Genomic DNA, 6,621 nt, shown 5'->3' with positions numbered 1-6,621 from the left:
TCAACCATAACCACTTTACGGTTGGGTTAGTTCTATCCGTAAAACATCATCAATCTTCGAAAATTTTCCAAGGCTTCTTTTACGTCTGGGTGCGAGTTTATTAGTTAGCCATAGTGGGGTTTAATAGTTGGGTTTTTTTGTTGCAGTACTTGTTAAGACACTAGCCATTGGAGGTCCAGTGGACGCTAACAAAATGTCTATATAGGGACGTTCGAATCATCTTCACGTTGTTTAAAGAAATCAATACTCAGAAAAAGATTGTAACTAGTGTAGTTTTGACTTTTCAAAACTACCAATCCAATAATAATCATAAGAAACAAAACCATATCCCAAGTTATCTTCGTTCCTAATTTGATCAGGTGGAAGAGAAGTTCCTTCCATTACCAAACCATGGATAGCAGCAACCAATAACTTTTCTTTTCTTCCGCCGATCACCATCACGATGATGGCAGCACCTGTACTAATACACCACATTCTATCATCTTCAACCACGCAATATGATGTGATTAAAGCTCAAAATATTCACCAAAATAATCATCACCGATTCACAATCATGAACAGTCACCAATGGTAATGACAGCGGCCAACCGAAACCAATACTTCACGTTGTTATTAGGTTCTTAAAAATCTTCTCTCTGGTCGGCATACAGTCTTGGGGTAGACCAATAAAAACAATTGTTGGCCATAAACTACAGAGGAAAAATATAGATGTAATCTTCTGCTGGCTAGGTTTGAATTCAACATTTAGCCGTAAATAATTTTCAAACCAGTTACGGCTAGGAGTTCTTCTTTTCCTAGCCGTATATGACAACAGAATCGGCTGGAAAATTGCTTTCGTTCCTAGCCGTAAAAGAAATCGCAATCTAAAGTAATTCAAGACAAGTAATCTAATATAAATCAGAGATTCAAGATCAATAATCTAACTTAACTGAATTTTGCTAACCTAATTAAATAATTATTATCATTAACGAAACAAAGGGTAGTTTAGCCATTATAAAAAATAATTGGATAATAGGGTTTTCTAGTTTACTTTCTAGTGACTTTATTTTGTCTTACATGCGAAGCCCCTCTATTGGAATGTGAAGCCCTAAGAACACACCAGTGGAAAATACCAGTTTCGTGACCGTCAAGGCAAGTGATACGAGTTAAATGACTCGGTTTAACGGTCGGGGAAAGGGTCGCTGTTTAAGCGTCTTTTTCATCTATAACGTGGCTGCGCCGGTCGCTGTGTATCTTATATCAACGACTGAGGACTAACGGTCAATAACTTATGACTGACCCGGGTCAGTCTTAGATATAAATCTTAATATAAAAAGAAGATTCAGATTGGCTGTCTGGCCTGATTGAATCTGACTAAATCTCAAATCAAAACCAAATTCAATGAAACTAAAACGAAACCTCACTCTCAGATTCAAAATGACCTTTCCATTAATCATTAACTGTTTTCATTACACAAGTTATAACTGAATTCAGTTTAAACTTGGATTCAAAATCATACAAAAATGAATTCAGTAAAATGATAAACTGCATGGTGTTCAACTAACCCCCCACACTTGATACACATGCGGTGAAACAAACCAACCCAACGCTTCGTAATGGTACACCTACAGCAAACAAAGTTGCACAAAAAATGGATTCAGTTGGCACTTAAGTTCGAAAGTTACAGAAAAATTAAATCATCAGTTCTAGATGTTTGGAAGGGTCAAAAGACTACAAGTCCAACATGGAACAACTAAATAATAAACTCCCTTCCCAAATGATGAACTGAGCCCACACTTAATAATAGAGTACCTCAGCAAAAATAAGTTTCCAAAATCAATAAAACCAACATAAAAAGACAAGCTGATAAGTTTTTATAACTTCAGCAAAACACAACTACGTATAAAATAAAAAATTTGCAACAATTTAGTTAATGATATTAAGATCTTACCCACTGACATAACAACAAAAACTGCATTAGTTTTTTTCTAGCTAACATGAGAGAAATAAAGCTAAAGAAATGTATCCAAGTAGACATCTAAAATCACGAGTTCTATATTTAAAATGCTCACTTGAAAGGTAATGATAAAGATAACTCTTTGAGATTGTAGGCCATAAAAGATGGAGATATAGTTAAGGATGAGATATACTCTTTACATTTCACAAGCATTCCAACGTACTGATGACACCGAGGATGTTCAGATGTTTTTTTAATAATTTGATCCATGGAAATCCAACTATCTTGACACAAGCATTGAGTGGGAATTCACAAAATTGGACGTTACCTGCAGAATTTATCACACACACGAAATCTCAAAGCCTTTTCTACTGCACTAAAGGCCACAATCATTTGTTTGGTCAGGATAGTTTATCATTATAGACACCTCGTAAGTGTTCCAGCTGTCATTATTGCAGCATTAAATATGACATGAAAGACAGCAAAACAAAATGACATTGTATACGCAACCCTCAGGAGAACACATATTGTGGCGATATAGTTCTGGTTGTAAGTCAACAGTAAGGAAATAAAACTTGGAGATATTAACTCATTTTGGAAGGAATATTCGAAACTTACTTTGTAGTTTGTGCCCACTGATCATAGATGTTGGATTATTTTACTTCTGACCTGCTTATTTTCTCTCTACAAAAAAACAAAGAGGAAGCTAAGTATTGCAACATCATACAGGCCCCGAGAGCAGACTAGTTGAGTGAAGCGGTGTTACCTTGTCAAATTATGCATCAACAATTACAACATAAGTAGTCCAATCTCCAACTTCTCGATCTTGAAGCTCATCCAACTCTACAAGTACATGTAGCTCAGTCAAAGGAGAGAGTGTTAAGATAGAAAACAGAAACAAACCCAAAATATAAAGAACCAAATGTATGCATCTTACCTTCGAATCTTTAGTTTGTAGCACCATCGATACCATTGGTAATTATCACATCATCGATACCATTGACAAGGATAGCTACAAGTTTCAACATGATATTGTTCAGTTATTTCTGCAAACAACTTCTGGAATTTCTCTAAAACAAAATCTGTCAAACTACTTTTTGAACCCTTCAAGTTGATAAAACAAAAATCTATGAAACCAGGAAAGTAATAGATGCACAAAAACTGTAACGTTATGGCCCCAAACGTTTAGCATGAACATGCCATATTTAAGATAATGGTTAACATAGACAAGATATGAGCATAATAAGCAAACCATAAAGACAGATTGTGAAAGGTGAAATTGAAGGCACCATCTGATCCAGTTGTTGTAAATGTGTAATGAACCTGCAGTGACCACATAAAGTTATCAGGCAAATTGTGAAAGCTGAAATCCAACCTACTATTACTAGCCTAGTAGCTATCTGTATCTAACAAACATAAACAAACAAGGAAACTTAAGAAACACGACATAATAGATCTATTGATAGTTATCACCCAAGGATATTACTGGATGAGAACTTAACAAATTGACTAACTGTATCTCCTTCCCCTCTATGTGGCATTTGATGGTGAGGTTTTCCGCTTCCAGAGCCTCATCCAAATGATGTACACCACTTATGCCCTCAATTGAGCCAGCCTATCTACAGGGAAAAAAAAAAGTGTTTTAGATAGTCAGGAAATGTAATAGAATTTCATCAAAAACGAAATGTCTAGAGGATGGGGATTATGAAGAAAGGCGCTGTGTCGATATCATCAAGCTCTACTTAAAGACGTTGTATCAATATCATCAACCTCTACTTAAAGACGGGTATTATGAAGACACAGCACCTTATGATGTCACCCAAGCTTCCTTAAAACAGAACATGTAAGAAAGAACTGGTAGGGTTTTCAGGATTCCCATCTCTGAGGTCTCAACACCGAGGATTGGGTTCATATTAGCAGGACAATTCTTCATTACCGAGTCTTAAATGAACTCTACACTATCTCATTGTTACACTTCTCACATGCTCTTGCTCTGAGAACAGTTTCAATATAGTGGCCCCAAGTATAAACAGAGAATCCAAAGAGCAAAAAAAGATGGTTATTGAAAACAATAAAGGAAAACTATCTCACTACGATTATTTTAAGTTTTGACAACCATATGCATAGGCATTAGATAGGAAAGATATCTACTTACATGAGCTGACGCTTCAAAGGCTTTTTTTAAAGATGGAATGCAAGATGGTAGCACCTATTTGTGTCCTTCCCAAAACTAGAACAACACTCCTATATTTATCCAGATGGAATAACTAATAAATAAGTGAGCTTAGTCCATCGCATCTATAAACTATTACAGGTGACATCATATCAAAACAATATCAATCTTAAAAGGGATCAGCAATGGAAGGTTCCACCCTAACCTTGTAATTTTGTTCATGAACTGAATAAGACGGTAATTAAGGAAAATAACACAATTATTTACTCACCAGTGGAAAAAAGGGGTCCAGAGTAGTCTATCTCCAATAAGTTGCTCCCGATCGATGCCACCCTGTTTCAGAACATGTACCGTATATGAGGCACTATGAGGAAGAATAACAAAAATGGAAAAAAAATACATTTTATTCATGAACTGAATAAGATTGTAATTAGGGAACAAAACACAATTATCACTCACTAGTCAAGGGGATTCAGAGTAGTCATATCTCCAATGAGTTGATCCCGATGCCAACCTGTTTTGATACATGTACCATATATGAGGCACTGTGAGGAAGAATAACAAAAATGGAAAAAAAGATACATCTGAGGAACATCCAGCAGCCTTAAGCTGTAATCAACAATGAAAAATAAACCAACTAACCAACAATCTGTATAAAACCAATCAACACTAACACAATACTAAACAATTAAGGCAAACTCTACACTGCTAAAATAACTAACAAAAAATGAAATCTCATTTTCACATCACCTTCTTATCATCATCATCATCCTAAAGTGTACTTCCACTTACTGCCAGTTACAAACAAACCAATATTTACCTCAATAATCAAAGCAACAAATCCAGAATTACATAACCCATCTGCAAGATTCATCACTTGCATCAATGTTTATGTAATTATTAAGATACCATCACCACCTTTTGGTAGCAGCAACGCCAACACATACACCTCCAAACACTACCATTAACAGCACCATCGGCATCACGAACACCACCAACACACTCCGCCACCAACATTAAATCTATCAGCAATTATTCAAGCCCTGAAAATAGCATATAACCCATTAGATTCAATCTTGAAGATATAACCAAACTGGAAATTTCAATAAAAATAATAGAATCAAAATTTGAACTCAACACACCAATGATAGCCATTTCAGAGAACATTTGAATATCAGATTCTACCGATTCATTTTTAATCTTAAATTGGACGAAAAACAACTGAATCAAGAGAGTAAGAAATCGTACCTTCCCATGGTAGATTTAATAAAAGATAGACCTAAAAATGAAACCAAATACAAAAAATTTCTCAATCTCAATAAAACCTTAAAAATATGATTTTGAATCTAAACAAATAAATCTCATAAAATATTGAGAAATCAAATTAAATTTCTACAACTAGGAACTTACATCAGCAAGGCCATCGAAATCAGGTAGACATATTTTCTTCTTTTCACACTTGAGAACACTAGTAACAAGAGAAAATGGATCAAAAAACAAAAATTGAAGAAGGATTCTGATCTATTGTTTCCTCTTCGATTCAAACTATTGTACTGCAGATCTGTGTGTTTATATCTACTTTGAATTGTTACTGAGAAATAAAAAATATATAAATTCTAGGGTTTCTTTGATTTTGAGCAGAGAAAATTCGTAAGGTACTGATGAAGGTGATGGAAGAAAAGTTTTATTCGGGTTTGCAGAGTTGAAGAGACAAAGATATGAGAAAGGGGAAATAAGGTTATTTCAGGTCTATAGAGTTGAAGAGAGAAGCAGATGAGCAAGGGGAAAGAGGACCGAAAAATAAAGATAAAAGAAAGGGGAGATAAGGATATAGATCATATTCTGGCCTAGAAAATCGTGTCACATAATTAACTATGTTCATCGGTTGTGACGTCGGTAGTCTTCGAGGGTTAAAATCATAATTAATCAACGACCAACTTTACCTGCTCAGAAATTTATTTATTTTTTAGATCAATGACCGTCTTGACTGGTCAATGGACCGTGACCGTCAACAAAGGTCACGGATGTGGGTTGATAAAACCCTATTTTCCACTAGTGATAGGCTTCTTTTATATAGATTGGTATCCCTCCCAGGTCTCTCTTGCAATCGTGGAATTGCTCCCAGCATTTCATTTATTTACAATTCCGTCCAATTGAAATATATGGGTCGGAAACATTTTTTTTTTTTTTTTTAATTTTAGAAGGTTATATTAAGAAAAAAGGATGTGAAAGTACAACACCTGGAAACTGCTTAACACAACATTATAAGTGCAAAACAGTTTCCCAATTGAACAAAATTTGATTTACAGAATACCCTCTAAAAACCTCTTTATCAAAGCACCAAAGTATAATTGATTGCTTGATATTTAAACACACTTCTTCAAATAGCTTTCTCCTTCCTCCAAAAGTCCTATAATTCCTTGTCTTCCATAAATGCCATAAAATTGCATATACGAGCTTCTCCCAAACTGCTTTTTTCCTGCCATTTAAAACAATTCCATTCCAGGACTGA

General features: G+C 35.1%; 1 long non-coding RNA gene across 9 annotated transcripts; it reads right to left on the bottom strand.

Annotated features, from left to right (window-relative positions):
- Positions 1-1,405: 1,405 nt before the first annotated feature.
- On the bottom strand, positions 1,406-5,931 carry LOC113326555. 9 transcript variants are annotated; one of them, XR_003348391.1, is made up of 12 exons: positions 5,520-5,931; positions 5,358-5,388; positions 4,569-5,152; positions 4,381-4,442; positions 4,092-4,180; positions 3,439-3,555; positions 3,189-3,259; positions 2,874-2,948; positions 2,703-2,779; positions 2,555-2,620; positions 2,137-2,264; positions 1,406-1,604 (listed from the first exon to the last, which is right to left on the bottom strand). It is a non-coding gene; the product is annotated as an uncharacterized LOC113326555 (long non-coding RNA). The 9 variants fall into 9 exon arrangements; XR_003348392.1 differs by having other exon boundaries at positions 3,439-3,551; XR_003348390.1 differs by lacking the exon at positions 4,092-4,180 and having other exon boundaries at positions 4,569-4,623; positions 4,860-5,152.
- Between the last annotated feature and the right edge of the window lie 690 nt (positions 5,932-6,621).

The sequence above is a fragment of the Papaver somniferum genome, unplaced genomic scaffold (genome assembly GCF_003573695.1).
Source record: "Papaver somniferum cultivar HN1 unplaced genomic scaffold, ASM357369v1 unplaced-scaffold_10, whole genome shotgun sequence".
In the NCBI taxonomy this organism is placed as follows: Eukaryota; Viridiplantae; Streptophyta; class Magnoliopsida; order Ranunculales; family Papaveraceae; genus Papaver; species Papaver somniferum.
The sequence above is the reverse complement of the archived record's forward strand: the minus strand, read 5'-3'. Positions and strand labels throughout refer to the sequence as shown.